Source organism: Bos grunniens, chromosome X, assembly GCF_055505025.1.
Source record: "Bos grunniens cultivar Pamir isolate PY7600 chromosome X, Bosgru_T2T1.0, whole genome shotgun sequence".
Classification (NCBI taxonomy): Eukaryota; Metazoa; Chordata; class Mammalia; order Artiodactyla; family Bovidae; genus Bos; species Bos grunniens.
Genome location: NC_141194.1, coordinates 127,928,100 through 127,951,584, shown reverse-complemented (window position 1 = coordinate 127,951,584; position 23,485 = coordinate 127,928,100). Strand labels below are relative to the sequence as shown.

General features: G+C 44.6%; 1 protein-coding gene across 1 annotated transcript in view; it reads right to left on the bottom strand.

Moving 5' to 3' along the window:
- The window catches only part of PLAC1 (placenta associated 1), a 77,979-nt gene extending 57,360 nt beyond the window's left edge, over positions 1–20,619 (bottom strand). The window contains exon 1 of the mRNA XM_086389240.1: positions 20,487–20,619. The gene's annotated coding sequence lies outside the window, so the exon portion shown is untranslated. The remainder of the gene's footprint in view (positions 1–20,486) is intronic.
- Positions 20,620–23,485: the final 2,866 nt, after the last annotated feature.

Here is a 23,485-nt window from a genome sequence, read left to right as displayed (position 1 = left end):
CAGGTTCGCATCTTTGATGTCAGGGCACTCTGGTGTCTGATAATCAGTTAGTATTTGTTTCTAATAATCACATACCAAAGCTTGTATCTGATTTACTTAAGAAAATAAACTCAAGCGGATTCAAGAGTTTCTTTATAAATAACTGTCACTAACATTCCCATATGCTGTCATGAGTAGGAGAGAAAGGGGTGGGGTCATATTCTGAGAAAACTCTGGGTATGCCCAAGGGCATGTGAACATAAGGGGCGCTCATGCCAGGCTCCTATCCCTGGCAGCACAAGGGTATTTTAACAAGGGCCTCATGAGATTATTCCCTTGCCTATGGGGTCTTAAAGGCAAGCAAGATGGGGCAGGCAGCACATACCACAAAGGCAGTAGGCTGGCTCTAACTAAGCAGATTGGCTCAAAGTCGGGCTAAATTCATGATGAATAATGGGAGGACTTAAGTTGGAATCTTAACTTTAATCTACTAGTATGACCTTGCCTAAGTCACTTAATTTCTCTGTGCTCCAGACTACTCACCTTTAAAATGGGACATAACTATTATCTACTTCAGGAAGTTGTGAGGATTACACAGGGTGGTGCAAATAAATCACCCAGTGTGTGACTTGAGTGAGCTAAGTACTGTATTCCAAAAAATATAGCAGCTGCTGCTACCTGGCATGCATCTGAGGTTGGAGGCTCATGCCTATTATAGCAACTAGCACATGGAGGTACTAAAAAAATGATGGCTTGACACAAAGGGCCACGTATTGTATGAGTCCACTTCTATGAAATAGCCAGAATAGGTAAATCCATAGAGACAGAAAGCAGATTAGTGGTTTCCAGGAGCTGGGGGTGGGGGGATGGGGAGTGACTACTTACTTAGTGGGTATGGGGTCACCTTTGGGGGTCATGAAAATGTTCCAGAACTAGACAGAGGTGATGATTGCACAACATTGTGAATGCACTCAATGCCACTGAATCGTGCACATTAAAATGGTTACATTTTCTGTTATTTGGATTTTACCACAAAAAATTCACTGGCTTGGATTTAGCACTTTCCTCTCTTTTGTGGGTCTCTAATTCGCAGACAGCTCTGAGCCAGTACACACACGGAGGCTGATCATCAGTACCTGCTTCTACCCCACGGCAGGCTGGAGGCACGGCTCTGGTGTGCACACACTCTAGGCAGACACCCCACAAGGTGCTGGGCCCTTGCACTCATCTCATGCCAGCTGGTTGGTCTGGTGGCTCTGTTGGCCTTGCCTGCCCCTGACCTGAGCCCATGTAAGAGGAGTAAGAACAGTAGGAAAGGTGCCAGCAAGAACCAGAGGATTAGGCTGAGGCCCAGCAGAAATAGTGGTGTCCAACTCAAAGCCAACTGTTTCTCAGGCCACTCAAAGCTGAGCAGCCCCGGTGGGAGCCATTGGCAACTCTGCTCTCGGAAAAGACCACTGTCCACACGGCTGTGGGGAGCCCAAGGGGGTCATGGGATTATTAAGCCTGCACTGTACCCTCCTTGAGCAGTCATCCAATGCTCTGAATGCCAAGATCCTTGAGCTACTACCAGGAATGTCCCTGGAGTGAGTTCATCTGGGGGGGGATTGAGGGACCAGTTCCAATTCAGGGTCTAGAGGGTGACCGGTTGCATTTGAGATTTGTTACCCAATAAAAATCTCTGCTAAAGCCCAGGACTGAAATAACTCAGCTGGGCTCTGGACTCAGCAGGGACCATTCATTAGCTAACACTTCTCATCTGTGATAGTTACAGACAGGTTTTTTCATGCCCCCCAAAATGGGCTTCAACGTTGCAGCTGGCAGACAGCTGTGGCCTCACAGTGTTTACATTACCCAGACGAATGCAGTCTGTGTAGGAGACACAGAATGAATCTGATTTAGCTTTTGGAAAATGGGATTTTAAAAAGTTCCGTGGTTTTCTCTTGCCCCTCCCTTCCTGGACTGCAGAAAGACTGAGGTGGAACGAAACAGGCACAGCTAGGAAAAGAGGACTCTTGTTTCTCAGGCTAACGCTTTTCTTTGTTTGGGACTTCTTTGTTTGACACCTCCAGGTGGTGGGGGCTGAGTTGAGACCGTAGGATTAAGATGACCAAAAGTCAGGCCATCACTCTGCAGCATAGTCTTATTGGGTCAGCACGAGCTCCCTAGGGACTCAGCACAGCTGGCATGGAGACAGCTGGGCAAAGTCCCCTCAGCAATGGTCTAGTCCTCTTCATTCTAACTATGAAAAGAGCAGAAGACCAGGGTCTCTATAAACAGCTGGATCCATGACCAATTGCCCACAGAATGGGAGCAGGGGCTGGTTAATACTACGGGGGTCTATAGGACCTACCACACCACCTCGTGAGGAAACTAGTCCAATTCAACTCAATAGCCATTTTGTTTTATTTCCTCCATCATTGTTAAGATTTCCAAGTCCTGTGCATTCTTCCTTTGAAATACATCTGACATCCTCCCTTTTCAGTCACCATTGCTACTGTTTGGGGTCAGGGCCATATTTCCTCATGTCTGCACCAGGGCAACATCTTTCTAAACAAATCTCTCCCCAGCCTTCTCCTGATGGCTCTTCCAAATATCTAGCCTTGTATCCCAGCCTATCATGTCCAGTTCCCATCTCATTCCATCAAGAAACATTTCCTGAGTGCCGACCATGGGTTAAACTCTTTGCTGGGCCTTAGGGAAAAACACATCAACCAGACATAAGCTCTTCCCACAAGAAAATCAGTTTGAAGGGGAGAACTCTAAGGAAGCAGGGAATCATAGGAAAGTGTGAAAAGTGTTAGGATAGGGCCCAGGGGATTATGGGAGCCTAGAGGAGCACACTTCAACCAGCATTGAGGGGAGGGTGAAGAGAAGACATCCCTGACCTGGTTTTCATTTGGCCACTCACCTCCTCAAAACCCTGCACTGCTGTCACAATCTGTCTCCAACTTCCTTTGTCAATCAAATATGCCATGACTCCCTTAAAAGAAATCTCTATTCCAGAAAGGCTGGTTCCCTGACTGTTATTCAACATATATAAACTCTGCTACCTCCTTAGCTTTGCCCCTGCCCTTGGCTATGATTTGTCTTATTTGGGGCTGGATGGCTCCTGTTGAACTGGCATTGTGTCTTCGTCTTCCCTCCAGCAATAGCACGGTGCCTGGCCCACAGTGTCTGATGACTGGTGACTTACTAAGCACACTTTCTTTTCACCAGGGTACTAATCTGATTCTCACAAGCAGGATACATGATTTGACCTCTATTAAACAGGGCTATCAGAAAAATCTGTGAATGCAGATGAAGGGGTTTAGAAAACTGCTGATAAGTTTCGGTCACACTGTCCCCAGCTTTGTCTTGACCTCCTAGAAAAGAGAATGTTATCGATAATCAAGTGGAGATTAGCAGTTTGAAAAGCTTCAGTAGGCGTAGAGTTGGATGTATTTTCTATTCTGATTTAAATATTTAGCCTGATTTGTTTTGGGCTTCATTTTTTTTTTTGTTTTGGTCCCGGGCCTGTTGGTCAGGGCTAATTTGTACAGCTGCTTTTTCGTTTGGTTTCTTCCAAGAAAGCGAGAGGAAATAAGGTTGCCAGAAAATTTGCAGTTACCAAGGTTTTCCTAAGATGAATATTATTTTTCTCTTCTAATACTGCCAAATACAGTATAAAGAGAAGCATGTGATCATTCCACAAATTTAGCTGCACCAGGGGTCAAATCCTGTACTCTATCCACATCCTGATGTTGGGAGACCTATACTGCACATTTCCTGACCCGCTCTTTAGTCAACCACATTTCCAGACTTGAACTATGTTTCCAAAATTGTAAATTCACCCTGATTTTGAGCTTGGATTCTCAGACTGACTTCTCCTGGATTTCAGCAGGAAGTGTCCAAGGGGCTGCTTTGGGTAGGACAGGGACAAGAGAGGCAGTGGAGAAGCTGGGCAGGAGAAAGAGCACTGGAGAAGGAGTCTGGAGTGTCCGGTTCTGGTTCCTGCTCTGCCACTGACTAAATGTGTGGTTCGGGCAAATCACTTCCCCCTTTTGAGCGTCTCCATGGGGAGGGTTGGAGTGGATAAGCTCCAAAGTTCTTTCCTGTCCAATATTATTGGATCCTGTGACTTTGTGATGGATGCTACTGTAAAGCCTAGTAAGAAAATGCCAAGGCCTTGTGGGTATTAACAAGGCTTCTCTCCCCCTATCCCCAATCGGGTCTGCCCGTAGGAGGCATTTGCCAAAGCTGGTGCTTGGGCAACCTGAGAAGACTGAGAAGAATGATCTGGAAGAAGGCACCCATGTTCTTACTAAAGCAACGCCAAGTCTAGCCTGGATAGCTGGTACTGAGTCCTGGCTACTTTTTAAAACAGCTTTATTGAGATATAATTCACATACCATACAATTCACCCATGTACAATGTATCATTCACTGATTTTTTAGTATAGTCACAGAATTATACAAACATCACCGCAATCAGTTTTAGAACATTTTCAACAGCCCCTGATGCCAGAAGCCCTGTAACCTTTAGTTGTCACTTCCCATCTCAAATGCCCCACCTTGTCCAGTCCTAGGCAACCACTAATATTTATGTTTCTATGGATTAACCTGTTCTGGATACTTTATAGACACGAAATCATATGATGTAGTCTTTTGTGTCTGGCTTCTTTCACTTAGCAAAATGTTTTCAAGGTTCATCTGTGTTGTAGCATGTCAGTCCTTCATTAGTTTTATGGCTGAATAATATTCCATTGTAAGGATATACCACATTTTGTTTATCTATTCGTCAGTTGATGGACATTTGAATGGTTTCCACTTCTTGGTTATTATGCAAAGTCCAATATTATTGGACTGCTATGAACCTTCATGCACAAGTTTTTGTGTAGACATTTGTTTTCAATTGTTTTGGGTATATAATATACTTAGGAGTAGAACCGTTGGGTCATATGGTGACTCTGTGTTTAATTGCTTGAGAATTCCCAGACTGTTTTGCAAAGTGGCTGTACCATTTTACAATCCCACCAGCTGTGTATGAGGGCTCCAATTTCTGGAGGCTACTTTTTAATCTTGACCTATTGGTAGAGAATACCTTCCAACACAGATGACCCTGGGATAGTTAGACCATGTAATGTTAAGCTTTCAAAGGGATAATTCCAATAAGCAAGTCACCTCCATTTTGTTATATGGTAGCTGGATCCTAGGAGAAGATGATTTTGGGGAAGCCATTGTTGGCCTTTGAAATCTATAGGAATTCAGTGGAAACACTTCCAGGATATCTGATAGAATGACTTGTAATAAGACGCCATGGGTTTGCAGTGGGCTTATATCAGTTTTAACCCTTTAAAGGATACTTTCTGTGTTAGATCATTTGAGGGTAGAGGGAGTTGAGGGACTTTTGGTCTATCTGCCTACTCAGTTTCAGTGTCAACCTATCCTACCTGGGAGTTGGGGCAGGAACCAAATAAGTCAAACAGGAGCCCAGTGCTTTAGGTGGAGTGAAGATATGCACTGGCTTGCCCAGGGTGGTCCCAGTTTACACCTGGTATCCCAGTATTATGAATAGCACTGTGCTTCACCCTTCAAAGTGTGACAATAAGCTGTATGTCACCTCAGGTTTAGATCACAAACATGTAATGCCCAGAATCACATTCAGAGTTATAACGGCTAGAATTTCACATCTTGATGAGCTTATATCTCACAACGATAAAGAGTCTCTCACTAGGCTGAAGGTTGGCTCCAAAATGACAGAGTGAGCCAGGACTGTACACAATAAAAAACAAATGCTGATGAGATTCAAAGTGTAGAAAAGTGCATTTTGGAGGAGGGGTGGGATGTTTGGTGGGGATGGAAGTTAATATAGCGGAGGTGTCCATGGATGAGGTGAAGCTTAAAGAGAACCTTGAATGAGGTATAGGATGTGGGTGCTCCAAGTTCCCTGACAGACCAAGGTCCCGAATAGCCTTCATCCTTGTTCTAATTAAAAGGCGCCGTGCTCCCTTGTGCTTGGGCAGACAATTCACATGACCTCCCAGCTCATTTGGCAGCACTTGGGAGAAATCTGGCCTTGCAATCAGACTAAATGATGTGTTACCCTACACTTAATCTCCACCATCCATCAAAATCCAGAGGCCTTGGCCTCAGCCCTCGACAAGAGGCCCACAGTACCTGGGTAGGATTTCATCCAGGGAATGAATGCAAAGCCCCTAATTCTCCATCCATCTCAGCCCTCTGTAAACAGTTAAAGACTGCAGCCAACAGCAAAAGAACTGCCAACCCAAATGAAAGCAGTGAGTCAGCAAAATAAAGACAGATGGCAATGGATTAACTGTAGCATAGGCAGCAAGAAGCAGACCCTTCTTCATTCTGATCAGATTGCCTCCCCTCAATTTTGGGCGACCTAGTGCTCACACACGGCCCCTCGTGAGTTATGCTGGGGGTGAGAGAAAACGTTTGCTGCACACAGGGTGAGAACACTGCTTCAATCCACTGTCTCCAGGTGGTCCAGGCAGGGGATAGAGAGGACAGGACACACGGGAAGACAGTCTCTTCTACTTCCTTTGTCACAGGGCCATTTCCTGAGCTGGCCTCATTTTCAAGTACTCTGCTCCTTAACCATGCTTCTTGCACCACATAGTCCAGTTGTGGAAACACCATCACTGTCACCATAACTTGTCCTGCTCTTGCCAATCTGTTTAATCAAGCTCAAAGTTTGGAGAAGTAAAAGGTTGAAACTCGGTTTAAAAATGATGTTTGCAATTGTATGTGAATTTTTCTTGTCCATGTGTATGATTATGAATCCCTAGCACTGTGCTTCCTAGAGCACAGGAAGTGCTCAATAGATGTTTGTTGAGTGAAAGAATGGAGGAATGAGAGCACTGACACAAAATGTGGCCTGAAGACAAGACCCAAGATAGGGCATCCCTGAAGTGAGATCCTTTATGTAAATATCTTTTTTTTTATTCAGTCAAGAAATCAGTCAATAAGCATTTCCTAGCACTGCCCCACCCAGGTACCCAACACTTTGTGCTCACCCATCTCCTTAGCTACACCAACATTTTCTCAAGACTTTCTTCAAAAGGCCATCTTCTTAAACTGACCTATGTCTTCTTTCACCTAGCACAATGTTTTCAAGATTCATCCAAGTTGTAGCATGTATCAATACCTCATTCCTTTTTATGGTTGAATGACATTCTATTGTATGGGTATATCACACTTTTAAAATTCATTCATCGATTGATGGACTTTGGGTTGTTTTCACCTTCTAGCGATCATGAGTAGTGAGGCCAAAGCCTCTGAATATGTGTGTACATGTACTAGTTTGAATCCTTGTTTCCAGTTCTTTTCAGTGTATATCTAGGAATGGAGTTGTGGGGTCATATGGTAACTTTGTTACTAAAAAGGTAATGTTTAACTTTTTGAGGAGCCACCAAACTGTTTTCCTGCTCTATTATTTTAATACCTTCAAGGATGAGTAAACACAACAATAAAAGCGACCAATTCAAAGTCACCAGCATCTGTGAAGCTGACCTAAGGATCTCTGGGTTTTTGGCCCATGATTCTGGGGGCTGCCTCAGGATTCTAAAGTACTGTTACTAATGTTGACACCTAATCCTCTTTTCTTTCATCATTCCTCCTCTCCTTCCTTCATTCATTCATTCATTTAACAAATATTACTTGAATGCCTACCATCTTTGAAGTAGTGTTCTAGATATTGGGGGTACAGAGATAAAAGACATGCAGTTCCTGTCTTTGAGGCCACTGAAAATGCTGAGGAGATGGGGCATGTTCAGGTCAAGGTGCCATGTGTCATAGCCAGGAGAGTTCCAAATGCGGACAGAGTGTCCCATATAGACATCAGCCTAGAAGCTCCTCAAGGGCAGAGCTGTGTCCTGTTCTTTGCTACATTCCTAGAGCCTAACATGGTGCCTGTAACACATGTGCTGTCAGCAAAGCAACCTCAGAAAGGTCTGAAGTAGCCTGCCTGGCAACCTTTTCTCAGCAGCCCAGGTCCCACATTGTGCCCTGTGGGATATCTCTCTTCATTGAGTTCTATCTTTGATAGGTGGCACAGAGTGGGTGTACTTTGAGTCCTGCTTCCTCTGACTTCCCTTCAATTTCAGAATGAGTTCTGTTTCAAAAATGTCTGTATATTTTTAGCTTCATGATCCCTTCTTCGAAGAGGAACCCAGATTATGCAAGGAAGTGAGACCATCTTTCTCAGGGAGTAAATTCACGGTGAGCAGGAACACGCTCTATCACCACTTTGATTTTTGTTTCTAGAAATCGTCTTCTATCAGACTGTAGCTTAGGGTGGAAGTGGGGACTGAGAGGTGGGCAAGAGCTGGCTCTCATGTTCACGGTATTCCATAATTTTGGTATGCATCTCTTTCAGTTCGGCTTATGTTCTGCTTTCTTTGGATCTGACTGCTAACCACAGAAGTTTCCAGAAGAAAACCTAGGGCAGCAATGCATGGATGTTGCCAATTTCATAAACTACTACTTCAGTGCATATTCTCGAAACACCTCCTGGACACAAGTAATTAAAAAACTGCAAGATCAATGCTAAATAAAAGGAGGGAATCGAGGGGAAAGAAGAAAAAGAGGGAAAGGTATTTCAAACCAGATTGGAAACAAGAAAATGGAAGTGTGGGATGAGGTCCCCCCCACCCATACTCACTGCGGAGAAGGAAAGGGACCCTGTGCAGGAAAACTGCTTTTAAATGGAAAAGCCCTGGGGCAGCCTGTAGACCTTTAACTTCAGTTAGCCTCAGCTCCTTTAATGGGTAACTCTTGGCCTTGTCTCCTTTGGGGTTAAACCTTCTATATCCATGCTGGAATGCAGGGCTGAAAGGGGAGGGCGGGTTGGGGGGAAGACTCCTTCCTAGGTGATGACCATTGGAATTACACATTTGAAGGGTTTTGATTCTTCAAAAATCAGGAAAGGAAGTTCTATCAAAATTAATTGTTTTTCCTTTTTTTAATACCTGAGAGGGTAGGTGAAGAAGGTGCAGGGGATGAAGATGTACAAACCTCTAGTTATAAAATAAATAAGCCATGGGGAGGCAATATATATCATCAGCATAAGGAATATAGTCAATAACATTCTAATAACTTTGTATGGGGCTGAGAGTTAGTAGACTTATTGTGGTGATCATTTAATAATGCATGCAAATGCCAAATCACTATGCAGTACATCTGAAACTAACAGGACATTGTACATCAATTATATTTCAATCAAAACAAACAAAGATCCCAGACCTCATGTACCAGACTGGGGGGAACCTCTCTGTTAGATCTGCCTGCCGACTCATGGAGTGGTACCTCCAATAAACCTTCCATTTGAATTCCTACCAGGGAAGCCAAGTACTGTGTTAAGCACTTGGAGGTACAATTATGAACCAGATACGGTCCCTGCCCTCAAGGAATTTGCAGTCTAATAGGGGAGAGACATAAGCAGACAGCTAATTATAATGTAGAATGATGAGCGCTGGAAGTTTCTGGGGGAGGACAGAGGATGAGCATTTAAATCATGCTGCAGGGTCAGGGAAGGTTTCTTGAAAGAAATGATGCATAAACTGAAGAATGAGTAGGAGTCAGCCAAGTGAAGGGAAGGAGGAAAGATAGTCCAGACAGATGGGCTTGACAGGAATAAGGCTTGTTAATAGAGATTAAAGTAAAAATTTACAAAATACACAATCACAAAAAATGGAAAGTTGATCTATACAAACAAAAGCTGGCTCTTTGAAAACACCATTAAAATAGGCAACGTTAGCAAGTTTGTTAAAAAAAAAAATAAACCACTCAGGAGTAAAAAAGAGATAGAGGGAGAGGGAAAGAAAAAAAGATGGGGAAACAAAAAAGAGAACTACATTTCAAATGCATTAAAAACTGTAGGAAAACTTAAATATTCTTAGTAATTGTGTCAGTCTTGGTATATGTATAAAGTTATAAATAATTGGCATTTTGTATTAATATTTATGGCAATAAATGTGGAACCTAGATGAAATGGATTGTTTTCTAGGGGAATATAAATGACCAAACTTGGTTTGAGAAGGTGAAAATCAGACTGTGCCAATAAACTGGAGAAGAAATTGAAATAGAATAAAAAATGCCAAAAAAAAGCATACACCTCAACCTTCTTGACACACAAAGATTTTAAAGGTAAATTGTACCAAACTTTGACGGGACATCCTCTTATCAATAAACAAACTGCTTCAGAACATTGAAAAAGATGGAAAGCTTCCAATTTATTTCCCCAAACTATCATTATAGTAAGTGGCTCGCTTAGCTGTGTCTGACTCTTTGTGACCCCATGGTCTATACAGTGCATGGAATTCTCCAGGCCAGGAAACTGGAGTGGGTAACCTTTCCCTTCTCCAGGGGATCTCCCCAACCCAGGGATCGAACGAACCCAGGTCTCCCACATTGCAGGTGGATTCTTTACCAGCTGAGCCACAAGGGAAGCTCAAGAATACTGGAGTGGGTAGCCTGTCCCTTCTCCAGTGGATTTTCCTGACACAGGAATTGAACCAGGGTCTCCTGCATTGCAGGTGGATTCTTCACCAACTGAGCTATCAGGGAAGCCCAACTATCATTATACAAATACCAAACTGTACGAAGACAGAAAAATGACACTATACAAAAGCCCTAAATAAATTATTAGCAAATCAAATCCTGCACTTTTAAAAAGAAGAATATAATAGAATCAATTAGGGTTTAATCCCAGAAATGCAAGGTTGTTTCACATTAGAAATAATATCAATGTAATTCATTATATTTGCATGTTAAATGAAAAAATGATATGATCATTTCAATAGATACAGCTAGAATATTTGACAAACACAGCACTCATTTGCTCTTAGAAAGCTCTAAGAAAACTAGAAATAAAAGGAAACTTTAATTTGATGAAGGCTATCTACCAGAAACCTACAGAAAATTCCTTTCTTAAAGAGGTAACAAACATAGCAGAGTTATTCAAAACAGTCTCTGAAGCTAGAGTGGAGGTTTGACTCTCCGTTCTGCCACTTACTAACTGTGTGGCTTGGGGTAAGCTATTTACCTTCTTTGCGCTTCAGTTTCCTCATCTATAAAAGGGAAATAATAATAATACCTATCTCATAACTTTGCTCAGTTCAGTTCAGTTGCTCAGTCATGTCTGACTATTTGAAACCCCATGGACAGCGTGCCAGGCTTCCCTGTCCTTCACTATCTGCCAGAGTTTGCACAAACTCATGTCCATTGAGTTGGTGATGCCATGCAACCATCTCATCCTTTGCCATCCCCCCTCCTCCTGCCTTCAATCTTTCCCAGCATCAGGGTCTTTTCTAATGAGTTGGCTCTTTGCATCAGTCACTATTTTCTGCTAGACATTTCTATTTGCAAGTGTTACCATCATCTCAAATTGAACATTGAACATTGAATCCATTTCCTTTCCTCCATGCCTGCTTTTCCTTTTGACTCCCGTTTTTCTGTCAGTTGCACCACCGCTTTCCAAGTCATCTAGACTCAAAACTTTGGAACTCTTTTGGTCTTTTCCTTCTCTTTCATTTCCCATATCCAATTGCCAATTCTATCCAGTTAACCCCCTCCCAATATTTTCAAATGCTTTGTAATCTCACTCTCAAGTCTCTAGTTCAAGTCCATATGAACACACACCTGATATAGTAGATATCCCTCAGTCCCTGCCTAAGTCACTAAACACACCTCCAGGCCAATCTTACTCTAAGACCACTGTCCCCAAATCATCCTCTTGCTTCAGAGTCTCTGCTGGCTTCTCACTTCCTGTTATATCCAGTCTATCTCCTCTGCTTGGTTGTCAAGGCTTTTCACCATCTAGCTGCACCTAACTTAACAAAGTGTATTTTTTTCCTAGTCCTTTAACGTGTATCCTCTGCTTTGGTAAGACCATTATCCTCAGCATCCTCACACACCTCCTTTATTTTTAAATTCAGTGACTTTGTTTAATTCCATGCCTTGTATTGTTCTAACTCTCTCTATGAGTGTCTCCAAACCACCCATTCTTCAGTGATCAGCTTAAATAGTGCCTGAATGATGCCATTTGTTAAACACTTAACTATGTGCTGGGTACTGTGTTCATTTAATCTCAGCAACTTAATGTGATAGCTGTTTATTAATTTTCATCCCATTTTACAGATAGGGTATAGTGATTTGTTCAAAGTTTCCATTAGTAATGGTGGATCTGGACTGCAAAGCCATGTTCATTGCACAACCCCAGAGCTCATGCTTTTAACCACCCTCCTGTGTTCTGACTCTCTGAGATGCCTCCCCTGGCTGCATCAACTCTCCCTGACATTCACTGTTTTGCCTGATATGTACTGTTGTCTCGTGTGTACAAGTTTGCTGCTGCTGTTAAGTTGCTTCAGTCATGTCTGACTCTGTGCGACCCCAGAGATGACAGCCCACCAGGCTCCCTCGTCCCTGCGATTCTCCAGGCAAGAACACTGGAGTGGGTTGCCACTTCCTTCTCCAATGCATGAAAGTGAAAAGTGAAAGTGAAGTCGCTGAGTCGTGTCCGACTCTTAGCGACCCCATGGGCTGCAGCCTACCAGGCTCCTCGGTCCATGGGGTTTTCCAGGCAAGAGTACTGGAGTGGGGTGCCATTGCCTTCTCCAGTGTACAAGTTTAGCTCCCAGCAAACTGTAAGTTCCTGGAAGTCGGGGTCCACATCTCATACTTCTCTGTGCCTCCACAATCGGCACTTGATCAATTGTTTGATCAAATATAGCTAGCATCGAGTCTTCAAGAAAGAAGGTTTGAGTAGCTTGAGGATAACACAAGCCCTCCCCATTCAAAAGCCTGTGCTCTAGAAAGGGAGGGGAGGGGTAGAATTACTAAATTTTTTTGAGATTGCCCCCCGCCCCATCATGTCACCCCTGATGGTCAGGAATCTCTCTGCCTAGTTTAGTTCAATGTTGCAGGAAAAATCTCCCCTTTACATAAGGATTAGGCTGGGCCAGGTTTTGTTAGCATGTAAAAATGGAGCCAAATCTGTCAAGTTACAATTGTGCAAAATCTGAGTCCTGGGCATCTTCCAAAAGTGAGCCCAGGGAAAACTAATAGTTGTCCTACCTACCTCACAGGGTCCTGGCAAGAATCAAGTGAGATAATGGATATGAGCACAGTTTGGAAAGTAGCAATGAAAACAGCTTGCTGCTTGAGCCTGGAGCAGAGCAAGCAGAACTCTTTGGTGATATCAAGGCCATGGCCAGGTGAAGGGTGGGGGCGCTTCAGAAATTCTTGGACTCACCATTTCCCAAAGGCTGAACAGCTTTGCTTTCCGGCAATTCTTGGGAAAATACACTTTATCATGAGGCTCCTTCAGCTCCATGTGAATTTATCCTTGACTTCCCTTTTCCTTTTTCTAATTACACTTACTCAGCTAGTCCACAATACTCTGGGGGCTTCTGAAAGATAAGCTAACTTTCCCTCCTTTTGGTGCATTGAAAAGACAGTATTTTGCTAATGGTTTACATTTAGCTTTCAAACCTCTCTCCAAGGTCAAGAGCAAGTGATGAGGGAAAAACACACTCAGGTTGCTATCTCCTGTGGATCATCTATATATGATAGCAGCCCCTGGATGTTAATAAATAAATAAGGAACACTTCTGTTTCCCCTGGAAAGACCAAATTCCCCCGAATTCAAGTGTTGGAAGCCTCAAGAGAATTTAGGAGTCTAGGTTGGAATAAAGTTGGAGGTAAAAGAAGAGACTTTTGTAAGAGACAAAGTTTGGGTTCAAAGGATTCTGATTCTGAAAGTGAAGGGCTTTGGGGGAGCCAGGGGAGAGTGAGCTCAGCTTGGCCAGAGAAGAGGAGAAAGTGCCGACTGTGCAGGGACTGTAGCCAAAGGGCTCTGGATGGAGAATAGACCTGGCTTGCAGAGGTAGCCAAAGGTATTCTGACCAGGGAATTGAGCAAGATTTATCACCTAAGTTGGCCTAGACTGGACAGAGCTTGGCTTTGAGTCTGTTTTATGTGCTGGGCATGCATTCATCCCTCCCTCCTGTAAGAGCCTTCAGATATAGAGCCATCACTCTCAGGGAAATGGGGACAAGGGGAGTTTGTCAAGAGTGGGGACAGAACCTGAGAAACCAAGCTGCGAACGTACCCCTAAGCCTCTGAAGGCAGCCTTACAGGCAGGAAATAGCAGCCTCCACTCCCTCCCAAGCTCCTGGGCCACTGGCTACCCTATCGGATTTGAACAGCGCACACCCGGCAGACTTGGCAGCTGACCAGGAAGCTCAGCACTGTATCCCATCCTGTGAGCTCCTAGGTCCCAGCTTCCACGTACCAAATGCCATCTCTCCATGTTTGGTTCTAGAACACTGATCCATATGAGCTGAGCTGTGGCACTGAGCTAGGGGAACACTGTGTGTGTGTGTGTGTGTGTGTGCGTGTGTGTGCGTGTGCATGTGTGTGCATGTGCGTGTGTGCGTGTGTGTGTGCGTGTGTGTGTGCGCGCGTGTGTGTTGAGGGGTTTCCAAGTGGCCCCAGCCTCAGTTTCTCTGACTGCAGGCTTCAGAGGGTGCCTGTGCCTGTGAACTTTGCTCGACTGTGACTGCTGGAGGGAGAGAGATGAGAGTAGGCTCCCGCTGGTTCTGTCCCACACTCCCCGTTATGATAGGCAGTGAAGCAAATCATTTGGGCAATTGCCTGACCTTAATGGGATAGAAAGGGCTCCTCTCTTGCCTGCAAGGAACATCCAAGTATGTGCTTACTGTTTAGTTTTCCTGGAAAAATAATTTCTCTGGCAAGCTCAGGAGGGTGAATTTGCCTTCAGAAAAGAATTGTGTCACATCCATAACCCCTGCGGCCCCCTCATGCATTTCCATGGCTGAAAAACTTGCATTCAGTGGGAGAGCAACCCAAACATCTGCTAAGAACAGTTTTCAGCTTTTACATAAAGAAAACTGTGTTGTGTAAAGAAAAATAGAGATCCATGATCGGGCAGCAATTGGTAACCCAGTAGTCCACTGACACGTAGAGCTTTTGGACGGAGAATGCAAGATATAAATTAGGTCGATTATGGGAGTACCCCGCCTTCTTGGAATTCTGCCCTTTGTACATCCATCCCTTTGTATCTGAAAGACCTTTAGAAGAAGCTTCTGGAGTCACATGCTGAAGAGTAAAGTATGCCCAGAAGGAATCCCAGTCGAATCCAGATCCAACGATAACAGTTGTCCCTTCAGTGGAGTTGAGAATCCTTGGGATGGGACAGAGGATTGCTGGGAGTAGCAGGAGGAGGAAGCCTGAGTGACAAAAATGGGTCCAGGCAAGGAAAGGGGAGATGGGGCATGGCTCACTCTGGATATCGCAGATAGAAAGGGCATCATAGCCCATCTACACGAGTGTGTTCAAAAAAAATTTTTTTTTAAACATTGGAATCCTTCGTTCAAACACAGAACCAAAAAATGAATACAAGTGGGGCTGCTCTGGTTAAAGTGGGGTGAGGGCCCCGAGGCTCTGTTTCCACAGCTTCTCTTTCTCTCGCTGAAGCTAAGAGAAAAGGGACATAGAACCACACCCTGTTGGATAGTGAAAACTGATTGTTCAACAAAGATTGGGGGAGTTGATTTGTTGAATAAAGTCATTGTTAAACATTAAATTAGGTATATTGGCAATTAAATTATATTCAAGATATAAGGCTGATACATACTGAATACTCATCACTTCCAAATTATCTTGCTACACTTCACTATTATCTATGCTCTTGATTTACATCTGTTATGCCTATGTGGTAGAAACACCCTATGATAGTGCACAGGTGGACATCTCATCCCAACTCTTTTTTAAAAATTAAAAAAATAATTGGGGCCACATTGCACCTCATGCAGGATCTTAGTTTCCTGACCAGGGGTCGAACCCATGATCCCTGCAGTGGAAGCTCAGAGTCTAACCACTGGGCTGCTAGGGAAGTCCCTCTTTATGACTGTTCCATGACAACATACTGAGAGCCTGAAATTGGCCTTGGTGGGAGTGTTTACACCATGTGAAAGTGTGGAAATCTGCAAATGCTATAAATCAGCATCCTTCTCTCCCACTAACTGAGAGGGCCAATTGTTAAACTTTTTACCAGTGGACCACTGACTATACTGTCAGTCCTCACTTCTCCAGAAACTATCCTTACAGCAACCTCAGTCATGAAGAGTGTGCTTCAGAACTCAGGAAGGGAAGAGGAAAGGCAGCCGAGTGACGGTATCACAAACATAGACCCTTTACTCTGTGGAAGAGACAAGCCACTACACGGCTCCAGTCCATGCAGATATGTGTTTAATGAGGCAGATGAGAAGCAACCTGGTGATAACAGCATGGACGGACACCTGACCCTGGGAAGTCCCAATGTCACAATTTTGAGTCATACTTTAAGGGCAAATGCAACCCAGCTTATTCCTAAGACCTTCAAAGATTCTCCTAAGACCATCAAAGACCCTTACTCCAAAGACCCTCCCTGCCTCACAGCCCAGCACAGTTCAGCAAGTGGCCCTGTTGATCCTTATGACTCTCTCTGCTGCTGCTGCTAAGTCACTTCAGTCATGTCCGACTCTGTGCGACCCATCAGGCTCCACCGTCCCTGGGATCCTCTAGGCAAGAACACTGGAGTGGGTTGCCATTTTCTTTTCCAATGCAGGAAAGTGAAAAGTGAAAGTGAAGTCGCTCAGTTATGTCCGACCCTCAACGACCTCATGGACTGTAGCCTTCCAGGCTCCTTCGTCCATGGGATTTTCCAGGCAAGAGTACCGGAGTGGGGGTGCCATTGCCTTCTGCTATGACTCTCTCTGCTGCTGCTGCTGCTGCTGCTAAGTTGCTTCAGTTGTGTCCGACTCTGTGCGACCCCATAGACGGCAGCCCACCAGGCTCCCCCGTCCCTGGGATTCTCCAGGCAAGAACACTGGAGTGGGTTGCCATTTCCTTCTCCAATGCATGAAAATTAAAAGTGAAAGTGAAGTTGCTCAGTTGTGTCCAACTTTTAGCAACCCCATGGACTGCAGCCTTCCAGGCTCCTCCGTCCATGGGATTTTCCAGGCAAGAGTACTGGAGTGGGGTGCCATTGCCTTCTCCGATGACTCTCTCTAAAGGGGCTAAATTACAGGCAGAACAAGCCCACAAAGAAGCTCCAGGTCTGTGGTGTCTCCCAGTGTCCGGAGCACCTAACACAGTATTTGGCACATAGAAGGCCCTTAATAATGATTTATTGAAAGAAGGAACCGATTTTTCAAAGCCAATCCCTCGTCTCTTTCCCACAATTTCTCCTTTACTGCCCCTCACCCCCAATCATCTCTGTCCTTCCTCTTCTCTCTCTTCTGGGCCTGCTCCCTTTACTTCCAGTCTCTCATCCCCTCTTCTCTGTCCCCTCTCTTCCTCTGTCCTCTTCATGCCCTCAGACTGCCAGTTGTCACCCACTTTCCCCTCCTCACCCACCCAAACACCCATCTTGCAAAGTCCTGCTTGAAGCCCTGCAGACTGGAGACGGTTCCCCCCAGACCCAAAGTGTCTTTTAGTGGAAAAGTCCCTTTGTCCACAGTCTTTACAAAAGGAAACTCAGTCATCTAGAGCCAAACACTTCCCTTTTCTCATTTCTCAACTTATACTGGCACATAGGTGTGTATTTTCCAAGTGCCTCTGCTGTGCCCCAAGCACCTTGTATGCCTTTAATGTCCTCACAACCTCATTTGCCACATCTAGAGTTCATAGCATTGCTGGAGACACAGTTGAATGTATTTCCCGATTTTAATTAAGCCTTTTTGGATTACAATGACCCAGATGCAACCATCTAGCCAGCTTAGGCAGACTCCAAAAGAAGCCTAGGCTGGAACTGCTGGGTAAAACTCACTGTGCAGACAAGTTGAATTGATTGGGAGAGACAAGTTAAAGGTAAGTTTAAGAAAAGTAATCTGATGGATTCTAGCATGCTAGCTGACTTCTAGAAGCTCTGCTACTGAATAGATGGGCTGTGCTGGCCACATGACTTGACCTCTCTGGGCCTCAGTTTCCACATCTGTAAAATGAAGGCAATGAGAATACCCACCTCACAGGGTTTTGATGAGGATGAATTAAACGATACATCTAATATGCTTACTCTAGCACTTGGCACAGAGTATGTGCCTTTAAAAGTGTGATGGGGGGTACTTCTCTGGTGGTCCAGTGCTTAAGAATCCATCTGCCAGTGGAGGAGTCACAAGTTTGATTCCTGGTCTGGAAAGATCTCTCACGCTGTAGGCCTACACGCCCACATGCCACAACTACTGAGCCCACGTGCTGCAACCACTGAAGCCTGTGCACCCTAGAACCCGTGCTCCATGGCAAGAGAGCTCACCCATGAGCAACCCATGCACCGAGCTAGAGAGTAGCTCCTGCTTGCTGCAGCTAGAGAAAAAAGCCTGGATGCAGCAACGAAGACCCAGCCTGGACAAATTTTTTTTTTTTTTTTAAAGTGTGTGGGTAGTGGGAGGATAATGAAAAATTTTTTAAAAATTCAGAGCTGTGGAGTTCTTAAGAGGCATAGCAGAGTCAGAGTAAATTGTTTTGTAAGGTCCTTGAGGCCTGCTCCCTCAGCCATGAGGCTCCTGCCACTGCCCCCCGCCACTGGAGTCTGTGCCACTGAACCATGGGGCACGAGGAAGCGTCTGGGGTTAGCAGGCTCACAAAAGATGTGGGAAGCATACACACTTGGCATGGTCATGGTAACCACACAGTTAGGGGATTGGAGACCGTGTGATGGTTTCCCGGTGTCCCAGTCAATAGGGCCCGTGTGTGCCCGTGGGGCCACAGCAGACCGTCTTGGCCCAGGTCCCTCATGCACTTCCTGACTTTGCCTCTCCCTGGGCCCCACACCTCACTTCCCTCATTCCCAAAGGGTCTACTAGGACCAGGTGGGCTGGCCCTGGGCCCTCTAGGCTTCCTTTCCTGGCACCCCACTCCAGTACTCTTGCCTGGAAAATCCCATGGATGGAGGAGCCTGGTGGGCTGCCGTCCATGGGGTCGCTAAGAGTCGGACACGACTCAGCGACTTCACTTTCACTTTTCACTTTCATGCATTGGAGAAGGAAATGGCAACCCACTCCAGTGTTCTTGCCTGGAGAATCCCAGGGACGGGGGAGCCTGGTGGGCTGCCGACTATGGGGTCACACAGAGTCAGACACGACTGAAGTGACTTAGCAGCAGCCCACTGTCCAGGCTCACACCCAAGACCAGACCCAGTTCTACCTTCCCTTTTGCATTTGTTTTTTTTACTTTAAGTGAAAAACTGATCTTAAAAGATTGAGGATCCTGTCTGTACCTCCAAGACACTGGATTTAGAGAAGACAGGGTGACTTCAGTGCTTGACACTGAAATCTGAACCTTTCTGGCAGTGTGACAAATCAAGGGCCCCTCTGGCATTTTGGGTCCCTTACATGATGTGGAGGCCTGGCTGCCTCCTCTACCTAGTCCCACCTCAGGAGGTGATTTAGATAAATGTCTGGGGTTTCCAGGACTCCTGAAGGGACTTACTGGGGGTCGGCACCAGGCTATCTGGGTCTCTGGGCCCTCCAGGCCCCACAGAGCTCAGGCTCTTGTCTCAGGATTGTTCTTGAAAAACTGTGATTGAGTCTCCTTGGACTGCTTTTAGTAGGGGTTCAATTCCACAGATCTTAAAAAAAAGTCATTTCTTAGAAATTCAAGTCCATATCAGGAATGATAATGGGATGGCTGCCTCCCAAGGTTTGCAAGCTGTTCAGGATTTAGCTGCAAAAAAAAAAAAAAAAAAAAAAGAAAGAAAGAAAAAGAGAAAAAAGAAAGGAATCCAGTCCCTTTTTGTTAATAGTGCCAATGCTTTCATTTTTCAGGCAATTTCAGTTCAATCCCAGATCTGGTTTCTGGAGTCACATTTTTCCAATCAAACCTTCTCATTTGCAGGGAGGACCCTGATGTTGGAGTAGAGGATTTGAATTTGCCCAGGTGCTGGCAGTTAGGGAGGGTTTTCATATGCAAAGTTGCACATGCTTTGGAAATGTGACCCCCCAGATTGCAACAGGAGGCAATCATCTCTGGTGAGCAAGGGCAGAGGGCGGAAGCTCGCATGGGAGTTTGTGAGCTCTGTCCTTGGACCTCCGCGTTTCTCTGGCGTCTTGCCTTCTCTGTCTATTCTGCATTTAACTAGCACCATTCGTGGGAGCTCCACCCCTCAGAGTAATCTTGTCACCGGAGGCCCAGCCGTGTTTCTCCAACTGTTTACGGCAGCATTTCCCAAGCTCGGGAGCTTGTTCAAAAAATACCCAAGTATTCTTCAGATCAGGTAAGTTCAGAAAGCCCAGGAAATTTCCACCCAGATGCTCCCCTGCCTTGCATCACCCCAAGTACAATATGATTACAACTATACTCATCCTAGAAGCAACTCATCCTCAAAACTAGCCTGAAAGAATGAGGCAGGTCTATACATTGTCCTATGGAACAATCTCTGAGAAGTCTGGAAACTTATACAAAAAGTGAGCTGCCAGCATTGCAGCGGAAGCTTGCTTACCAGGCCTCTGTGGAGCCAACTCTCAGGAGTTTCCATTCCATTTCCTCCGTAAAATGCACCGACACTGGATGCCCAGGAACACCTCTCCCTGGTAGATCCAGGCACTTCTTTAATGGACTTTTAATTAACTGACCAACTACTCCCCCAACTGCATAGATAAAAGAGAGTCTATTGCAGCTACCAAAAAGATTTATAGCATGAACTCTATTTTACAAAAGGATCTACAAACATAAATACAGCCTTGTAAATGCAGATAATATTTCAAGACACGTGAACAGTGGTTGCTTCTGGGAAGGGAGTACTGAGTGTGTAGGGTAGAAATGTTCACTACATATCCTTTTTTGTATGGGTTAACTTTTTACTATGTTCATATTTTTGGGAATTATTTTTTCCCTAATCTTATTTTGAAAAATTTCAAACACACATAGAGTTTTAAAAAAAGAAGTACAATGAATACACATTATACCCATTAAATTCCACAATTAACTTGTTGATGTATTTGCTGTATATTTCTATTGATCAATCTAGTTATACATACACATATTTTTTTCTTTGTTGAGCTACTTGATTGTAAGTTACAGGCATCATGCCACACTACCCTAAATTCTTCAGAATGACTCTCCTAAGAATAAGGAAATTCTCCTTCTTCACCACAAATCATTATTACAGCTAAGAAACTAAATAAAATATCTTGTAGTTTCCAATTCATATTCAAATTGTCCCAATATCCTATGTCTTATAGAGTCCTTTTAAATAAAAAAATCCAAAATCAAGGTTCATGTATTGTGCCAACTCATGTCTTTTTAGAGTAATTGATTCTGCGGTGGTGTGTGGCCTTAATTTTTGTGTCTGTGTGTGTGACATTGACTTTTTGAAGAGTTCAGGTCAGTGGTGTTCTAGAATATCTCATATTCTGAATTTGTTAGTTTCCTCATAGTATACATTCTTTTTTTAGTACAATTAATAGCAATAGTAATAAAGGAAATCAGACCCTGCTTCATATAAACATCAATCTTCAAACTAGCTCACCTTCCCAGTATCTCCAGTATCAGCATTATGAATCTTCTGGTTCTCAGATCTGATACTTTAATCCCCTTGCCCTGTATTCTCTGTATGCAGTCAGTTCCCAAGACTGTCAGTTTGCCCTTTGACATGCCTCATGTTTTTATGTCTTCTCCAGTCCCACTATGCCTCTGCCCCCAGGTCAGGCCTTTAATCCTCATCCTTAAACTACTGCCACTGCTTCCTAACTGACCCCTCTGGTGCCAGAATCTTCCCCTAAACATCTGTGCCCCAAGTATATAAAACAAACATTGCCTTCACCGTGTCACTCTCTTTGAAAAAGTCAGTGGCTCCCTAGCTCCTACTTCCCAGCAAAGACCCATCTTTTTTCACCTTTGAATACCAGCCTCCAGCATCAGAGACAGAGCCCCACTTAAATTCCAGTGCTGCCAATTACTTGCTAAGTGACCCTGCACAAGTCACTAGGCTTCTCTGCCCTTCCATTTTCTTACTCGTAAAATGGAAATAATAACTGTGCCTAATTCTCAAGTTTGTCCAGCATATGTCTGCCGAGCTCCCCGTCCTTGTAAGGGTCTCTTCAAATCTTGCCCTTTCTTGGAGTCCCAGCTGAAGCCCTGCTGCTTCCAGGAAGACTTCCTATCCACAGCAGCCCCCCTACCCCCACCCGCAGCCACCCTGTGAATTTCCATAACCCTTGTGGTCTACGGGGAATACTTTAGCAGATGCTAGTTGCTATGGACTGAATGTTTGTGTCCCTTCAAAATTCATATGTTGAAACCTAATCCCTGATGTTTACATTTTCCTCTTATCTGCTAGTTTGGACCGCTGGGGCCCCTTGAGGGCAGGAGATCTGTCTGTTGTTTGTCTAGAGTTTAGAGAGCTAGTGCTGTGCTGAGCGTCAGCAGCTCTGAGCTTATCACACCACTGGATGTGGAAAGATGTTTGTGGATCTTTACAGTCCTCCATTTAACCCTGAGAAAATAGGGCTCTGAGAATTTCTGCCTCAGGTGAGATGAGAAGGGCCAAGGCCTACGACCATCATCCAGATGATCGTAGTCATGGCTCCTATATACAGAGTGGCTATTATGTGTCCAGCACTTTGCATATATGCTCTATTTGATTCCAACTAGATAAAGAAACAGAGACTCAGAGGGGAAGAAACTCACCCAAGGTCACCCAGCTATTAACAGCTGAACTTGGATTTTGAAGCCAAGTTTGCCTAAGTACAGACTCCATATTCTTTCCCTGCTGCCTCTGGAGTAACAGTGAACGAACACTGTGTTGATGGAAGGAAGGATGACTTATTTGAGATGCTCTGATTAGGACCAAATTTATTCCAGTTCTCTCCTTTACAAGTGAGAATGCCCACCCCAAGGGTAGTGTCATATTACCAGTGATGGGGCAGCTTCCCTGAGGAGGCTGCCTCCCTTCAGAACTGAGACCAGAGACAGGCTTCTCTGTGATCATGGGACAGAATGAAGCAAAGCAGCTCACACTGAAGAAGGATTTAGGATCCCTTTATGTGCCTTAAAGGGCGTCAAACTGGGTTCATGGGAACTCCAAGAGGGTTAAAAGCGATCATAAGGAAATAAGTAGGAGAGCAAAGGAAGAGAGAATGATGAGACAAGTAAACAGGGGCCAGCATAGGAGATGAGCTTAGGAAATACATGTTTAGGGGAGTCCACCAGGAAATCCAAAAGAACACCCCCTGTAATTGGGGAGTGGTGTATTTGTGTGTGTATGCTATTGATTTTATCAATATATGTATGTGTGCATATGTGTGTGTGTGTTGGTTCAGTCTTTGGATTTAAATAAAGAACAGACCAAATTCAGAGTCAAACTACCTCCTTCTCAGCAGCTACTTCATCACCCCGGCGTCACATTTCCCAGCTGGAGGGCAGTAATTGCATGGCCAGATCTGGACCCATCTGGGAAACACCAGGGTCTTCCTGAATCGTCATCCACCATGCTGACTG